Raw genomic sequence first — 18,898 nt, forward strand, 5'->3', positions numbered from 1 at the left:
CTTCCCCACGTCCATTCTATCCAAGCCTTTCAGTATTCTGTAAGTTTCAATCAGATCCCCCCTCATCCTTCTAAACTCCATCAAGTATAGACCCAGAGTCCTCAAACGTTCCTCATATGTTAAGCCTTTCATTCCTGAGATCATTCTTGTGAACCTCCTCTGGACCCTCTCCAGGGCCAGCACATCCTTCCTGAGATACGGGGCCCAAAATTGCTCACAATATTCTAAATGTGGTCTGACCAGACCCTTATAAAGCCTCAGCAGCACATCCCTGCTTTTATATTCTAGTCCTCTCGAAATAAATGCCAACATTGCATTTGCCTTCCTAACTAGCAATTCAACCTGCAAGTTAACATTAAGAGAATCCTGGACTAGGACTCCCAAGTCCCTTTGCACTCCAGATTTCTAAATTCTCTCCCCATTTAGAAAATAGTCCATGCCTCTATTCTTCCTACCAAAGTGCATGACCTCACACTTGCCCACATTGTATTCCATCTGCCACTTCTTTGCCCATTCTCCTAACCTGTCCAAATCCTTCTGCAGCTTCCCCGCCTCCTCAATACTACCTGTATTTGTATCATCTGCAAACTTAGCCAGGATGCCCTCAGTTCCTTCATCTAGATCATTAATGTATAAAGTGAAAAGTTGTGGTCCCAACACTGACCCCTGCAGAACTCCACTAGTTACTGGCCGCCATCCTGAGAAGGACCCCCTTATCCCCACTCTCTGCCTCCTGCCAGACAGTCAATCTTCTATCCATGCTAGTACCTTGCCTCTAACGCCATGGGCGCCAATATGAAATGATTTTGCAGTACTGTGTACAGTATTTTTCATCCTATTTAAGGAAGGATGTGAATGCATTGGAAGCAGTTCAGAGAAGGTTTACTAGACTAAAACCTGGAATGGGCAGGTTGTCTTATGAGGAAAGGTTGGACCGGCTGGGCTTGTATCCACTGGAGTTTGGAAGAGTAAGAGGCGAAACTCCTGATGGAAACATATAAGATTCTGAGGGGTTTTGACAGGGTGGATGTGGCGAGGATGTTTCCTCTTGTGGGAGGACCTAGAACTAGGGGTCACTGTTTAAAAATAAGGGATTGCCCATTTAAAACAGAGATGAGGCAAAATTTTTTCACTCAGAGCTGTAAGTCTTTGGAACTCTCTTCCTGAAAAGATGGTAGAAGCAGAGTATTTGAATATTTTTAAGACAGAGATGGATAGATTCTTGGTAAGCAAGGGGGTGATGGGTTATCAGGGGTAGGTGGGATGCAGATTTGATGTTACTATCACAGCAGCCATGATCTTATTAAATGGCGGAGCAGGCTCAAGGAACTGAATAGCCTACTCCTGCTCCTTGATCATATGTTTGCATTTTGACTGGTTTCAATCCTTGTTCCTAATGGGGCTGCTGGGAAATGCCCTAACAGTGGAGGAGTGGGAATGTGCTGCAGTGCTGTTTGATATTAAGACACTTTGAGAGGTGCATTAGAGTTCTACACCACCCTAACTTTCAAACTCCTTGTCTTAACCCTGCAGGAAGGGGTTTATTGCCAAACATTTGCACTATAAAACTTAACAGGAAGGTTCAATTTAAGATTCACGTCAAGAGAGGAAGCAAGATATATCAGGAAGTAACAACTTTGGTGAAACCTATTTGGCATTTTCAGTAAATGATCAATAATTGGAATAGACTTCCTAGTAGATTATTGGAGACCTAAATGACTTGGGTGTATTTAAGAGACTATGGTGAGCTACTGTATTGGATGCAGTAGGTCCTTTATGTTTGGAAGCAGTGAGATTGACTAAGTGGCCTCTCTGAGCAAAGACAACATGAACTTTAATAATCTTTTGATTCTCTTGCGCTCAGTTGTTCTTTGAAGGATGAATGTTGATGATACCAGAGAACAGTCTACAAGGTGATCTGAGCTCAACAGTTAAAGGAGCAAGATTAACGCTCTTAGTTATATTCAACATGCACACTTAGGCACTCTGGGCTAATGATGCTTGCAGCTGTTACTTTACTCCCTCACATTGTCAGTCATCATATCTCGCTGAGTTAATTCCCCTTCTGATGTCTTCAGCGCAATAATGTTAAAAGATGCTGAAGTTAATCATCCATTTTTTTCCCAAAGACTATCACCTCCATTCAATACTTTAATTTTAATCAAGAATTCAATACCCAACATCCACAGTGAAGGACACAGCAAGATTGGAAAAAGTACAAGGGAAGATAGATTAGTTCAATAAGTAATGACTTGATGGTGCTGACTCTGGGTTTTAAATTATGCAGGATTATTGGACAAATTTGAAAACTGAAGGAAGTGAGATTTTAAGTAATTCCTCGAGAATAATAGAGCACGAGAAGATACAATGCATCTTGGTGTCACTACAATGAGGACACAGTGAAGAGGAAGAATATGTATAGATAGAACTCTTCGCTGTCATCTAATCTCCTGTAGAACAGCTACAGGAATGCTGTCATGGGCAAAGAAGCATGTCCTACTGGGGTTGGAGAAAATGCTCTTCTGTGAGTGAAGAGTAAATTAATATTATTACGCAACAGGAGATTTGTGCTATGTTTTGGGGTCTTTACTTTTTAATTCATTATTGGGTTGGAATGGGAGATTCTCTGGCAAGCTGACAACAGGTGGCTTGCTCAGCCATTTCAGGGGACAGTATAGGAGTCAACCACATTGCTGTGGATCTGGAGTCATATATAGGCCAGACCAGGAAAGGACAGAACACTTCCTTTCCTAAAGGACATTAGTGAACCAGATGAAATTTTTAAGACAATCCAGTAGTTTCATAATCATTATGAAATGAGCATTTTATTCCAGGTTTTTAAATTGATTATTAATTCCTCAAATTACCATGGTGGGACCATTAGTCAAGGCCTCTGGATTACTATAGATATAAAAACAAAAAAACTGCGGATGCTGGAAATCCAAAACAAAAACAGAATTACCTGGAAAAACTCAGCAGGTCTGGCAGCATCGGCGGAGAAGAAAAGAGTTGACGTTTCGAGTCCTCATGACCCTTCGACAGAACTTGAGTTCGAGTCCAGGAAAGAGCTGAAATATAAGCTGGTTTAAGGTGTGTGTGTGGGGGGCGGAGAGATAGAGAGACAGAGAGGTGGAGGGGGTTGGTGTGGTTGTAGCGACAAACAAGCAGTGATAGAAGCAGATCATCAAAAGATGTCAACAACAATAGTACAATAGAACACATAGGTGTTAAAGATAAAGTTGGTGATATTATCTAAACGAATGTGCTAATTAAGAATGGATGGTAGGGCACTCAAGGTATAGCTCTAGTGGGTTTTTTTTTTTTATTTTATATAATGGAAATAGGTGGGAAAAGGAAAATCTTTATAATTTATTGGGAAAAAAAAAAGAGAAGGGGGAAACAGAAAGGGGGTGGGGATGGGGGAGGGGACTCACGACCTAAAGTTGTTGAATTCAATATTCAGTCCGGAAGGCTGTAAAGTCCCTAGTCGGAAGATGAGGTGTTGTTCCTCCAGTTTGCGTTGGGCTTCACTGGAACAATGCAGCAAGCCAAGGACAGACATGTGGGCAAGAGAGCAGGGTGGAGTGTTAAAATGGCAAGCGACAGGGAGGTTTGGGTCATTCTTGCGGACAGACCGCAGGTGTTCTGCAAAGCGGTCGCCCAGTTTACGTTTGGTCTCTCCAATGTAGAGGAGACCACATTGGGAGCAACGAATGCAGTAGACTAAGTTGGGGGAAATGCAAGTGAAATGCTGCTTCACTTGAAAGGAGTGTTTGGGTCCTTGGACGGTGAGGAGAGAGGAAGTGAAGGGGCAGGTGTTGCATCTTTTGCGTGGGCAAGGGGTTGTGCCATAGGAGGGGGTTGAGGAGTAGGGGGTGATGGAGGAGTGGACCAGGGTGTCCCGGAGGGAGCGATCCCTACGGAATGCCGATAAGGGGGGTGAAGGGAAGATGTGTTTGGTAGTGGCATCATGCTGGAGTTGGCGGAAATGGCGGAGGATGATCCTTTGAATGCGGAGGCTGGTGGGGTGATAAGTGAGGACAAGGGGGACCCTATCATGTTTCTGGGAGGGAGGAGAAGGAGTGAGGGCGGATGCGCGGGAGATGGGCCGGACACGGTTGAGGGCCCTGTCAACGACCGTGGGTGGAAAACCTCGGTTAAGGAAGAAGGAGGACATGTCAGAGGAACTGTTTTTGAATGTAGCATCATCGGAACAGATGCGACGGAGGCGAAGGAACTGAGAGAATGGGATGGAGTCCTTACAGGAAGTGGGGTGTGAGGAGCTGTAGTCGAGATAGCTGTGGGTGTCGGTGGGTTTGTAATGGATATTGGTGGACAGTCTATCACCAGAGATTGAGACAGAGAGGTCAAGGAAGGGAAGGGAAGTGTCAGAGATGGACCACGTGAAAATGATGGAGGGGTGGAGATTGGAAGCAAAATTAATAAATTTTTCCAAGTCCTGACGAGAGCATGAAGCAGCACCGAAATAATCATCGATGTACCGGAGAAAGAGTTGTGGAAGGGGGCCGGAGTAGGACTGCAACAAGGAATGTTCCACATACCCCATAAAGAGACAGGCATAGCTGGGGCCCATGCGGGTACCCATAGCCACACCTTTTATTTGGAGGAAGTGAGAGGAGTTGAAGGAGAAATTGTTCAGCGTGAGAACAAGTTCAGCCAGACGGAGGAGAGTAGTAGTGGATGGGGATTGTTCGGGCCTCTGTTCGAGGAAGAAGCTAAGGGCCCTCAGACCATCCTGGTGGGGGATGGAGGTGTAGAGGGATTGGACGTCCATGGTGAAGAGGAAGCGGTAGGGGCCAGGGAACTGGAAATTGTTGATGTGACGTAAGGTGTCAGAGGAATCACGGATGTAGGTGGGAAGGGACTGGACAAGGGGAGAGAGAAGGGAGTCAAGATAACGAGAAATGAGTTCTGTGGGGCAGGAGCAAGCTGAGACGATCGGTCTACCGGGGCAGTTCTGTTTGTGGATTTTGGGTAGGAGATAGAAGCGGGCCGTCCGAGGTTGGGCAACTATCAGGTTGGAAGCTGTGGGAGGGAGATCCCCAGAGGAGATGAGGTCAGTGACAGTCCTGGAAACAATGGCTTGATGTTCAGTGGTGGGGTCATGGTCCAGGGAGAGGTAGGAGGAAGTGTCTGCGAGTTGACGCTCAGCCTCCGCGTGGTAGAGGTCAGTGCGCCAGACAACAACAGCACCACCCTTGTCAGCGGGTTTGATGACAATGTCAGGGTTGGACCTGAGAGAATGGAGTGCAGTAAGTTCAGAGAGAGACAGGTTAGAATGGGTGAGAGGAGCAGAGAAATTGAGACGACTAATGTCGCGCCGACAGTTCTCAATGAAAAGATCGAGAGAAGGTAAGAATCCAGAGGGAGGGGTCCAGGTGGAGGGAGAATATTGAAGATGGGTAAAAGGATCCGTTGAACTGGGAGAGGACTCCTGCCCAAAGAAGTGAGCCCGGAGACGAAGACGGCGGAAGAAGAGTTCAGTATCATGCCGAGCCCGAAATTCATTGAGGTGAGGGCGTAAGGGTATGAAACTAAGTCCTTTGCTGAGCACTGAACGTTCAGCATCGGAGAGGGGAAGGTCAGGGGGTATAGTGAATACACGGCTGGGGTTGGGATTGGAAGATGGGGTGGGGACGGAGGGACAGGCAGAGGTGGAGGGTCCTAGATGGGTGTTGGTGTCGATGAGTTGTTGGAGCTTGCGTTCCTTAGCACTTGAGAGAAACAGAAAAAGTTTCTTGTTGAGGCGTCGGATGAGCCGAAGGATAAAATGAAACTGGGGGCACGCGCAGCTTTGAAAAAGGGTACGGCGGTGCTGCTGGAGGGAGAGGTCGAGTGTGTTCATATGGCGGCGCATGGCACTGAGAGTGGATTTCAGAATGTGACGGGAACAGCAGTCCGAGAAACGTTTTATGTCCCGGAGATACCTATAATCCTGGGTGGGTTCGAAACATGAGGGGTGGAATTTCAGTTGAAATCCATGTGGGGTAAGTCGGAGACGGAGACAGTCACTGAGAAAGGAGATATGGCTGTGAAAGCGGGTTTTAGTAAACACCTTGTCAAACACTAGGAGAGAAATGGAAAGCAATTAAGGTGAACAAGGCAACAGGGAAATCCGGAAATCTTGTCGCAGAGAGGAACAGAACTTCTTCAAGGAGGTAGGCATTTCTTGAAGAGCAGTGGCAGTCAATTAAACACAGAGATAAAAACAAAAAAACTGCGGATGCTGGAAATCCAAAACAAAAACAGAATTACCTGGAAAAACTCAGCAGGTCTGGCAGCATCGGCGGAGAAGAAAAGAGTTGACGTTTCGAGTCCTCATGACCCTTCGACAGAACTTGAGTTCGAGTCCAGGAAAGAGCTGAAATATAAGCTGGTTTAAGGTGTGTGTGTGGGGGGCGGAGAGATAGAGAGACAGAGAGGTGGAGGGGGTTGGTGTGGTTGTAGCGACAAACAAGCAGTGATAGAAGCAGATCATCAAAAGATGTCAACAACAATAGTACAATAGAACACATAGGTGTTAAAGATAAAGTTGGTGATATTATCTAAACGAATGTGCTAATTAAGAATGGATGGTAGGGCACTCAAGGTATAGCTCTAGTGGGTTTTTTTTTTTTATTTTATATAATGGAAATAGGTGGGAAAAGGAAAATCTTTATAATTTATTGGGAAAAAAAAAGAGAAGGGGGAAACAGAAAGGGGGTGGGGATGGGGGAGGGGACTCACGACCTAAAGTTGTTGAATTCAATATTCAGTCCGGAAGGCTGTAAAGTCCCTAGTCGGAAGATGAGGTGTTGTTCCTCCAGTTTGCGTTGGGCTTCACTGGAACAATGCAGCAAGCCAAGGACAGACATGTGGGCAAGAGAGCAGGGTGGAGTGTTAAAATGGCAAGCGACAGGGAGGTTTGGGTCATTCTTGCGGACAGACCGCAGGTGTTCTGCAAAGCGGTCGCCCAGTTTACGTTTGGTCTCTCCAATGTAGAGGAGACCACATTGGGAGCAACGAATGCAGTAGACTAAGTTGGGGGAAATGCAAGTGAAATGCTGCTTCACTTGAAAGGAGTGTTTGGGTCCTTGGACGGTGAGGAGAGAGGAAGTGAAGGGGCAGGTGTTGCATCTTTTGCGTGGGCAAGGGGTTGTGCCATAGGAGGGGGTTGAGGAGTAGGGGGTGATGGAGGAGTGGACCAGGGTGTCCCGGAGGGAGCGATCCCTACGGAATGCCGATAAGGGGGGTGAAGGGAAGATGTGTTTGGTAGTGGCATCATGCTGGAGTTGGCGGAAATGGCGGAGGATGATCCTTTGAATGCGGAGGCTGGTGGGGTGATAAGTGAGGACAAGGGGGACCCTATCATGTTTCTGGGAGGGAGGAGAAGGAGTGAGGGCGGATGCGCGGGAGATGGGCCGGACACGGTTGAGGGCCCTGTCAACGACCGTGGGTGGAAAACCTCGGTTAAGGAAGAAGGAGGACATGTCAGAGGAACTGTTTTTGAATGTAGCATCATCGGAACAGATGCGACGGAGGCGAAGGAACTGAGAGAATGGGATGGAGTCCTTACAGGAAGTGGGGTGTGAGGAGCTGTAGTCGAGATAGCTGTGGGTGTCGGTGGGTTTGTAATGGATATTGGTGGACAGTCTATCACCAGAGATTGAGACAGAGAGGTCAAGGAAGGGAAGGGAAGTGTCAGAGATGGACCACGTGAAAATGATGGAGGGGTGGAGATTGGAAGCAAAATTAATAAATTTTTCCAAGTCCTGACGAGAGCATGAAGCAGCACCGAAATAATCATCGATGTACCGGAGAAAGAGTTGTGGAAGGGGGCCGGAGTAGGACTGCAACAAGGAATGTTCCACATACCCCATAAAGAGACAGGCATAGCTGGGGCCCATGCGGGTACCCATAGCCACACCTTTTATTTGGAGGAAGTGAGAGGAGTTGAAGGAGAAATTGTTCAGCGTGAGAACAAGTTCAGCCAGACGGAGGAGAGTAGTAGTGGATGGGGATTGTTCGGGCCTCTGTTCGAGGAAGAAGCTAAGGGCCCTCAGACCATCCTGGTGGGGGATGGAGGTGTAGAGGGATTGGACGTCCATGGTGAAGAGGAAGCGGTAGGGGCCAGGGAACTGGAAATTGTTGATGTGACGTAAGGTGTCAGAGGAATCACGGATGTAGGTGGGAAGGGACTGGACAAGGGGAGAGAGAAGGGAGTCAAGATAACGAGAAATGAGTTCTGTGGGGCAGGAGCAAGCTGAGACGATCGGTCTACCGGGGCAGTTCTGTTTGTGGATTTTGGGTAGGAGATAGAAGCGGGCCGTCCGAGGTTGGGCAACTATCAGGTTGGAAGCTGTGGGAGGGAGATCCCCAGAGGAGATGAGGTCAGTGACAGTCCTGGAAACAATGGCTTGATGTTCAGTGGTGGGGTCATGGTCCAGGGAGAGGTAGGAGGAAGTGTCTGCGAGTTGACGCTCAGCCTCCGCGTGGTAGAGGTCAGTGCGCCAGACAACAACAGCACCACCCTTGTCAGCGGGTTTGATGACAATGTCAGGGTTGGACCTGAGAGAATGGAGTGCAGTAAGTTCAGAGAGAGACAGGTTAGAATGGGTGAGAGGAGCAGAGAAATTGAGACGACTAATGTCGCGCCGACAGTTCTCAATGAAAAGATCGAGAGAAGGTAAGAATCCAGAGGGAGGGGTCCAGGTGGAGGGAGAATATTGAAGATGGGTAAAAGGATCCGTTGAACTGGGAGAGGACTCCTGCCCAAAGAAGTGAGCCCGGAGACGAAGACGGCGGAAGAAGAGTTCAGTATCATGCCGAGCCCGAAATTCATTGAGGTGAGGGCGTAAGGGTATGAAACTAAGTCCTTTGCTGAGCACTGAACGTTCAGCATCGGAGAGGGGAAGGTCAGGGGGTATAGTGAATACACGGCTGGGGTTGGGATTGGAAGATGGGGTGGGGACGGAGGGACAGGCAGGGGTGGAGGGTCCTAGATGGGTGTTGGTGTCGATGAGTTGTTGGAGCTTGCGTTCCTTAGCACTTGAGAGAAAGAGAAAAAGTTTCTTGTTGAGGCGTCGGATGAGCCGAAGGATAAAATGAAACTGGGGGCACGCGCAGCTTTGAAAAAGGGTACGGCGGTGCTGCTGGAGGGAGAGGTCGAGTGTGTTCATATGGCGGCGCATGGCACTGAGAGTGGATTTCAGAATGTGACGGGAACAGCAGTCCGAGAAACGTTTTATGTCCCGGAGATACCTATAATCCTGGGTGGGTTCGAAACATGAGGGGTGGAATTTCAGTTGAAATCCATGTGGGGTAAGTCGGAGACGGAGACAGTCACTGAGAAAGGAGATATGGCTGTGAAAGCGGGTTTTAGTAAACACCTTGTCAAACACTAGGAGAGAAATGGAAAGCAATGAAGGTGAACAAGGCAACAGGGAAATCCGGAAATCTTGTCGCAGAGAGGAACAGAACTTCTTCAAGGAGGTAGGCATTTCTTGAAGAGCAGTGGCAGTCAATTAAACACAGAGATAAAAACAAAAAAACTGCGGATGCTGGAAATCCAAAACAAAAACAGAATTACCTGGAAAAACTCAGCAGGTCTGGCAGCATCGGCGGAGAAGAAAAGAGTTGACGTTTCGAGTCCTCATGACCCTTCGACAGAACTTGAGTTCGAGTCCAGGAAAGAGCTGAAATATAAGCTGGTTTAAGGTGTGTGTGTGGGGGGCGGAGAGATAGAGAGACAGAGAGGTGGAGGGGGTTGGTGTGGTTGTAGCGACAAACAAGCAGTGATAGAAGCAGATCATCAAAAGATGTCAACAACAATAGTACAATAGAACACATAGGTGTTAAAGATAAAGTTGGTGATATTATCTAAACGAATGTGCTAATTAAGAATGGATGGTAGGGCACTCAAGGTATAGCTCTAGTGGGTTTTTTTTTTTATTTTATATAATGGAAATAGGTGGGAAAAGGAAAATCTTTATAATTTATTGGGAAAAAAAAAGAGAAGGGGGAAACAGAAAGGGGGTGGGGATGGGGGAGGGGACTCACGACCTAAAGTTGTTGAATTCAATATTCAGTCCGGAAGGCTGTAAAGTCCCTAGTCGGAAGATGAGGTGTTGTTCCTCCAGTTTGCGTTGGGCTTCACTGGAACAATGCAGCAAGCCAAGGACAGACATGTGGGCAAGAGAGCAGGGTGGAGTGTTAAAATGGCAAGCGACAGGGAGGTTTGGGTCATTCTTGCGGACAGACCGCAGGTGTTCTGCAAAGCGGTCGCCCAGTTTACGTTTGGTCTCTCCAATGTAGAGGAGACCACATTGGGAGCAACGAATGCAGTAGACTAAGTTGGGGGAAATGCAAGTGAAATGCTGCTTCACTTGAAAGGAGTGTTTGGGTCCTTGGACGGTGAGGAGAGAGGAAGTGAAGGGGCAGGTGTTGCATCTTTTGCGTGATTTCCAGCATCCGCAGTTTTTTTGTTTTTATCTCTGTGTTTAATTGACTGCCACTGCTCTTCAAGAAATGCCTACCTCCTTGAAGAAGTTCTGTTCCTCTCTGCGACAAGATTTCCGGATTTCCCTGTTGCCTTGTTCACCTTCATTGCTTTCCATTTCTCTCCTAGTGTTTGACAAGGTGTTTACTAAAACCCGCTTTCACAGCCATATCTCCTTTCTCAGTGACTGTCTCCGTCTCCGACTTACCCCACATGGATTTCAACTGAAATTCCACCCCTCATGTTTCGAACCCACCCAGGATTATAGGTATCTCCGGGACATAAAACGTTTCTCGGACTGCTGTTCCCGTCACATTCTGAAATCCACTCTCAGTGCCATGCGCCGCCATATGAACACACTCGACCTCTCCCTCCAGCAGCACCGCCGTACCCTTTTTCAAAGCTGCGCGTGCCCCCAGTTTCATTTTATCCTTCGGCTCATCCGACGCCTCAACAAGAAACTTTTTCTCTTTCTCTCAAGTGCTAAGGAACGCAAGCTCCAACAACTCATCGACACCAACACCCATCTAGGACCCTCCACCCCTGCCTGTCCCTCCGTCCCCACCCCATCTTCCAATCCCAACCCCAGCCGTGTATTCACTATACCCCCTGACCTTCCCCTCTCCGATGCTGAACGTTCAGTGCTCAGCAAAGGACTTAGTTTCATACCCTTACGCCCTCACCTCAATGAATTTCGGGCTCGGCATGATACTGAACTCTTCTTCCGCCGTCTTCGTCTCCGGGCTCACTTCTTTGGGCAGGAGTCCTCTCCCAGTTCAACGGATCCTTTTACCCATCTTCAATATTCTCCCTCCACCTGGACCCCTCCCTCTGGATTCTTACCTTCTCTCGATCTTTTCATTGAGAACTGTCGGCGCGACATTAGTCGTCTCAATTTCTCTGCTCCTCTCACCCATTCTAACCTGTCTCTCTCTGAACTTACTGCACTCCATTCTCTCAGGTCCAACCCTGACATTGTCATCAAACCCGCTGACAAGGGTGGTGCTGTTGTTGTCTGGCGCACTGACCTCTACCACGCGGAGGCTGAGCGTCAACTCGCAGACACTTCCTCCTACCTCTCCCTGGACCATGACCCCACCACTGAACATCAAGCCATTGTTTCCAGGACTGTCACTGACCTCATCTCCTCTGGGGATCTCCCTCCCACAGCTTCCAACCTGATAGTTGCCCAACCTCGGACGGCCCGCTTCTATCTCCTACCCAAAATCCACAAACAGAACTGCCCCGGTAGACCGATCGTCTCAGCTTGCTCCTGCCCCACAGAACTCATTTCTCGTTATCTTGACTCCCTTCTCTCTCCCCTTGTCCAGTCCCTTCCCACCTACATCCGTGATTCCTCTGACACCTTACGTCACATCAACAATTTCCAGTTCCCTGGCCCCTACCGCTTCCTCTTCACCATGGACGTCCAATCCCTCTACACCTCCATCCCCCACCAGGATGGTCTGAGGGCCCTTAGCTTCTTCCTCGAACAGAGGCCCGAACAATCCCCATCCACTACTACTCTCCTCCGTCTGGCTGAACTTGTTCTCACGCTGAACAATTTCTCCTTCAACTCCTCTCACTTCCTCCAAATAAAAGGTGTGGCTATGGGTACCCGCATGGGCCCCAGCTATGCCTGTCTCTTTATGGGGTATGTGGAACATTCCTTGTTGCAGTCCTACTCCGGCCCCCTTCCACAACTCTTTCTCCGGTACATCGATGATTATTTCGGTGCTGCTTCATGCTCTCGTCAGGACTTGGAAAAATTTATTAATTTTGCTTCCAATCTCCACCCCTCCATCATTTTCACGTGGTCCATCTCTGACACTTCCCTTCCCTTCCTTGACCTCTCTGTCTCAATCTCTGGTGATAGACTGTCCACCAATATCCATTACAAACCCACCGACACCCACAGCTATCTCGACTACAGCTCCTCACACCCCACTTCCTGTAAGGACTCCATCCCATTCTCTCAGTTCCTTCGCCTCCGTCGCATCTGTTCCGATGATGCTACATTCAAAAACAGTTCCTCTGACATGTCCTCCTTCTTCCTTAACCGAGGTTTTCCACCCACGGTCGTTGACAGGGCCCTCAACCGTGTCCGGCCCATCTCCCGCGCATCCGCCCTCACTCCTTCTCCTCCCTCCCAGAAACATGATAGGGTCCCCCTTGTCCTCACTTATCACCCCACCAGCCTCCGCATTCAAAGGATCATCCTCCGCCATTTCCGCCAACTCCAGCATGATGCCACTACCAAACACATCTTCCCTTCACCCCCCTTATCGGCATTCCGTAGGGATCGCTCCCTCCGGGACACCCTGGTCCACTCCTCCATCACCCCCTACTCCTCAACCCCCTCCTATGGCACAACCCCTTGCCCACGCAAAAGATGCAACACCTGCCCCTTCACTTCCTCTCTCCTCACCGTCCAAGGACCCAAACACTCCTTTCAAGTGAAGCAGCATTTCACTTGCATTTCCCCCAACTTAGTCTACTGCATTCGTTGCTCCCAATGTGGTCTCCTCTACATTGGAGAGACCAAACGTAAACTGGGCGACCGCTTTGCAGAACACCTGCGGTCTGTCCGCAAGAATGACCCAAACCTCCCTGTCGCTTGCCATTTTAACACTCCACCCTGCTCTCTTGCCCACATGTCTGTCCTTGGCTTGCTGCATTGTTCCAGTGAAGCCCAACGCAAACTGGAGGAACAACACCTCATCTTCCGACTAGGGACTTTACAGCCTTCCGGACTGAATATTGAATTCAACAACTTTAGGTCGTGAGTCCCCTCCCCCATCCCCACCCCCTTTCTGTTTCCCCCTTCTCTTTTTTTTTTTTCCCAATAAATTATAAAGATTTTCCTTTTCCCACCTATTTCCATTATATAAAATAAAAAAAAAACCCACTAGAGCTATACCTTGAGTGCCCTACCATCCATTCTTAATTAGCACATTCGTTTAGATAATATCACCAACTTTATCTTTAACACCTATGTGTTCTATTGTACTATTGTTGTTGACATCTTTTGATGATCTGCTTCTATCACTGCTTGTTTGTCGCTACAACCACACCAACCCCCTCCACCTCTCTGTCTCTCTATCTCTCCGCCCCCCACACACACACCTTAAACCAGCTTATATTTCAGCTCTTTCCTGGACTCGAACTCAAGTTCTGTCGAAGGGTCATGAGGACTCGAAACGTCAACTCTTTTCTTCTCCGCCGATGCTGCCAGACCTGCTGAGTTTTTCCAGGTAATTCTGTTTTCCTCTGGATTACTAGCCCAGTAATATTACCACTGTGATACTGTCCTCTGGGTGCTTTTCTCCAGCTCAGCATCTCAAACTCCTCCTGTTAAGGAAACACTGTTGTTTATGATCCAGGCTGTGCTGTTACCTGCTCAATATCTGTGTAATTTGTAGAGAACCCTGGGATCTGACAGGCTTCCTGGTTCTGAGATGCTCAAACATGATCTTCCTCAATTTTGGTGACAGAATAACAATTTGTCTAGACTGTAGATCAGGCTGTGGATTTCTGTAAACTTATTTATTAACCAGTAGATGTTTGACTAGAGAATAACATGCTGTAGGATCCAGACTTTCCCATTGGTGGTGGGAATGGGGAGGTGGGACTGATCCTATTAATGTTCTTGGCTCTGTTCCCAGCCTGCTGGGAGGCCAAGTTTTCACAGGGTCAGTGTCTTAATGACCCTCAGGATGGGTCCACTGCTTGACTAATGGCCGATGTGGGGGCGGAGCAGGAATGGAGGTAGGACACCAGAGAAGCAGGCCGATCCATGGCCTGAACCGGTGACCATTGCTATGTGGCTGCCTTCAGTTTGTGGTCTTAAAATATATGAGAGGATCTTCATCTTCAAAGTGACCAGAAGAGCTGGGACCTGGGATGGTTTAGGGAAAGGTTGATTAGTCAAATTTTTTGTTCAAACTTGCACTTTTGTTGATCAAATAAAACTGTTTCAGTGCCACTGTCCATGCTCCCCCCAGGCTGGAGTTGGCCAGCTTCAGAGAGCTCCTAATGGACTCCCCATGAAAATCTCAAAAACTAAGAAGGCAAGCTCTTAACAAGCACCCGAATGACCTCAAGACCCCCAATTATCAAGGCAGGCAAGTTCACTTTACTGCCCACTCCCACCCCAGCCATTCCCACCCTCAGCAGAGCCCGAAACGGAGGCTGCCAGTGCCATTTTCTTTTTTGTTGTCTCGCCTCCAAAGATCCTGATTCAGGATGAGAAAATCCGGCCCTAGATTTACAATTGTTTCAAGTTCATCAGAAAACAGAAACTTCCAGTGACGACCTGCTGCAATATGAACCAGACTTTGACACAATGTGGTTTGACGTCCAACTCTGACCTCAGTCCTTCTCTGAAGTCTTCAAATGAACCAACGAGCTGAATGAGGCAGTCTAAGAAACACCTTGATTAAAAAGAGGACTGACACAAAGGAAATTTAAATGTGTGTCATCAACAGTTAGAAAAAAGCTTGACCCTTCCCTTGGATTCCTGACTGTTCATAACCTCCAGATATGGCAAGTTTGTATAGTGAAAAAGCTGAACCATTTCCTGTGAGTGACCTAATTACATACTGAAACAAAAAGAAAATGCTACCATGATATGTAGATAAAAATGCTTGACTTTTTTAATACAGTTTACTCTGTCTATAACCTGTGCCGTGTATAACTTGTGCTGTACCTAACCTGCGCTGTATATAACTTGTGTTGTACCTAACCTGAGCTGTATATAACTTGTGTTGTACCTAACCTGCGCTGTATATAACTTGTGTTGTACCTAACCTGCGCTGTATATAACTTGTGCTGTACCTAACCTGCGCTGTATATAACTTGTGTTGTACCTAACCTGCGCTGTATATAACTTGTGTTGTACCTAACCTGCGCTGTATATAACTTGTGTTGTACCTAACCTGCGCTGTATATAACTTGTGCTGTACCTAACCTGCATTGTATATAACTTGTGCTGTACCTAACCTGCGCTGTATATAAATTGTGCTGTACCTAACCTGCGCTGTATATAACTTGAGTTGTACCTAACCTGCGCTGTATATAACTTGTGCTGTACCTAACCTGCGCTGTATATAACTTGTGTTGTACCTAACCTGTGCTGTATATAACTTGTGCTGTACCTAACCTGCGCTGTATATAACTTGTGTTGTACCTAACCTGCGCTGTATATAACTTGTGCTGTATATAACTTGTGCTGTACTTAACCTGCGCTGTATCTAACCAGTGTTGTACCTAACCAGTGCTGTACCTAATCTGCGCTGTACCTAACCTGCGCTGTACCTAACCTGTGCTGTACCTAACCTGCGCTGTACCTAACCTGCACTGTACCTAACCTGCGCTGTACCTAACCTGCGCTGTACCTAACCTGCGCTGTACCTAACCTGCACTGTACATAACTTGTGCTGTACATAACTTGTGCTGTAACTAACCTGCGCTGTATCTAACCAGTGTTGAATCTAACCTGTGCTGTATCTAACCTTTGCTGTATCTAACCTTTGCTGTATCTAAGCTGCGCTGTACCTAACCTGTGCTGTACCTAACCTGTGCTGTACCTAACCTGTGCTGTACCTAAATTGTGCTGTACCTAACCTGTGCTGTACCTAACCTGTGCTGTACCTAACCTGTGCTGTATATAACTTGTGCTGTACCTAACCTGCGCTGTACATAACTTGTGTTGTACCTAACCTTTGCTGTATCTAAGCTGCACTGTACCTAACCTGTGCTGTACCTAACCTGTGCTGTACCTAACCTGTGCTGTACATAACTTGTGCTGTACCTAACCTGCGCTGTATATAACTTGTGTTGTACCTAACCTTTGCTGTACCTAACCATTGCTGTATCTAAGCTGCGCTGTACCTAACCTGTGCTGTACCTAACCTGTGCCAATATAACTTGTGCTGTACCTAACCTGCACTATATATAACTTGTGTTGTACCTAACCTTTGCTGTATCTAAGCTGCGCTGTATCTAACCAGTGTTGTACCTAATCTGTGCTGTATCTAAGCTGCGCTGTATCTAACCTGTGTTGTACCTAACCTGCACTGTATCTAAGCTGCACTGTACCTAACCTGCGCTGTATCTAAGCTGTGCTGTATTTAAGCTGCACTGTACCTAAGCTGCGCTGTATCTAACCTGCGCTGTATCTAAGCTGCGATATATCTAACTGTGTTGTACCTAACCTGCACTGTATCTAAGCTGCGCTGTGTCCAACCTGTGTTGTACCTAACCTGCACTGTACCTAAGCTGCGCTGTGTCCAACCTGTGTTGTACCTAACCTGCACTGTACCTAAGCTGCACTGTGTCCAACCTGTGCTGTATGTAAGCTGCGCTGTATCTAAGTTGTGCTGTATCTAAGCTGTGCTGTATCTAACCTGTGTTATACCTAAACTGTGCTGTACCTAACCTGCGCTGTATCTGACCTGTGTTGTATCTAACCTGCACCATATCTAACCTGTGCTGTACCTAAACTGCGCTGTATTTAACCTGTGTTGTACCTAACCTGCACTGTATCTAACCTGGGCTGCGCATAACCTGATAGTTTTGCAAGCATGAATCTGAATGCAATATATGAAACTGCAGTAACCCTCGAATTGACTAATATATAACTCTCTCTCCTCACACAGATGATTTGTCTCCTTTAATCACGACTGATTTTTATTTGAAAGAAAATTATGCATTATGAAAAGAAAATGAAAGAAAGCATTTAGCCAGAAGCGTTCTCTCCAACACAAAATACAACATACTTTATAGAATATCTCAGGCCTCTAGGGGTGAGATTGTCTGTAGAAAACTCCCACCAAGATAGAAAATCTCCTTCAGGAATGAAAAAAAAAATTGCTGCTTAAAATGTAGAAAAATAAGCAGCACTTATGCCAAAATTAGCTTTCCAGAAGGAAACCACTTTCCCCTTCATTAAAGCATAGGGTGGAATGATAAAGACCCTTCAACCCACTTCATCACATATCCTTCCATTAAATCATTTCTACTGTATTCCAAGTACAGAATCCAGCTGCTGCCTTAACCCCATCCCCCAAATATGAAATAACAGGATTTTTACATTGCGTGTTCTTTCTCGTGTTGCAGATTATTACAACTCAGCCTGTGATTATGGTTCTGTCACTCTTTATAAGAGGTTTCCAGGCTGTCTCCCTCTATTCAGCACAATGACTGAAGATAGAAGGACGAGATTGCAAATATTTTTCAATGCTACTGCATATTTTCACCCACACATCATTGCAATAAGTATTGAGTTAGCTGATAAATTGAACAGAATAAAATAATGTCCTGAATCCATTTTCTTCATCAATTTTTCATAAATAAAGGAGGTATTAGCAGACTGCAGCAACAGGAATTTTAACAGAATTTGCCTGCTGTTTCCCAATGTTCTTCTTTAATCAATGCTTGGTTTGCTTGACAACGCATGAATAGAATATTTTAATCAAACAAATTGTAGGAAAGTACTCATTAATATAAATCCTCAAACTTCTCAATCTTCCACAGGTTATAAGGGCCTTCTTTTCTCTGGTGTCCTTGTACATGAATCATAATAATTCAGCATGCAAGCAATTAGAAATGCAAACAGAATGTTGGCATTTATTGCAAGCGGATGGAGTATAAGAGTAGAGAAGTCTTGCTCCAACTGTACAGGGTGTCGGTGAGACTGCCGTTGAGGCACTGTGTACAGTTTTGGTCACCTTACTTAAGGAGGGACATACTTGCATTGGAAGCAGTTCAGTGAAAGTTCATTCAGCTGATTTCAGGGATAAGGAGTCTGTCTTATGAGGAAAGGTTGAGCAGGTTGGGCCTGTATTCATTGGAGTTCAGAATAATGAGAGGTGATCTTATTGAAACCTATAAGGTTCTAAGGGAGTTTGACAGGGTGGATGCTGAATGTTTCCTCTCATGGGGAATCTAGAATTAGAGGGTACAGTTTCAAAATAGGGTATCTCCCATTTAAGATGAAGATGAGGAGAAATTTCTTCTCTCAGAGGGTCATTAGTCAATGGAATTCTCTCCCCAGAGAGCAGTGGAGGTTTGGACATCGAATATATTTAAGGCTGAGTTAGATAGATTTTTGTTTGACAAAGGAGTCGGGAGTTATACGTGTGTGTGTGGATAAGTGTGAGGTTATCCATTTTGGTCGGAAGAATAAAAAGGCAGCTTATTATTTAAATGGAGAGAAACTTCAGAATGCTTTAGTGCAGAGGGATCTGGGTGTCCTCGTGCATGAATCACTGAAAGCTAGTATGCAGGTACAGCAGGTAATAAGGAAGGCAAATGGAATTTTGCCATTTATTGCTAAACGAATAGAGTATAAAAATAGGGAAGTGTTGCTGCAACTGTACAAGGCATTGGTGAGACCGC

Source organism: Carcharodon carcharias, chromosome 34 (genome assembly GCF_017639515.1).
Source record: "Carcharodon carcharias isolate sCarCar2 chromosome 34, sCarCar2.pri, whole genome shotgun sequence".
In the NCBI taxonomy this organism is placed as follows: domain Eukaryota; kingdom Metazoa; phylum Chordata; class Chondrichthyes; order Lamniformes; family Lamnidae; genus Carcharodon; species Carcharodon carcharias.